A 341-nucleotide genomic window follows, 5' to 3' on the forward strand; every position below is an offset into this window, starting at 1 on the left:
ATCCCAACATTTTGCATGCTTCTTTATCTTTCTCTTCCCTCTTGCATCGGGAATTTCAATAACAGGTTCATCATCCTGTTCCAAATCAATTGGAGCCTCAGCATCAACGTCATCCAAATTAATTTGACGACTACTTTCATGAACATTGTAATCTTCAATATTTTCTGGAATGGGTACTTCATTTAAACCGGCGAACTCATTCCCATATTGATTATGGGACACATTTGCTTCATTTCCGATTCCGACATCAAACAAGTTTTCAATAAATGAGCGTGAATCCATTTGTGATTAATTGAAATTGAATGTTGAAGAAAAAGAAGTGAAGTAGAATTGAGAAATGA

Source organism: Olea europaea, chromosome 20 (genome assembly GCF_002742605.1).
Source record: "Olea europaea var. sylvestris chromosome 20, O_europaea_v1, whole genome shotgun sequence".
Lineage (NCBI taxonomy): Eukaryota > Viridiplantae > Streptophyta > Magnoliopsida > Lamiales > Oleaceae > Olea > Olea europaea.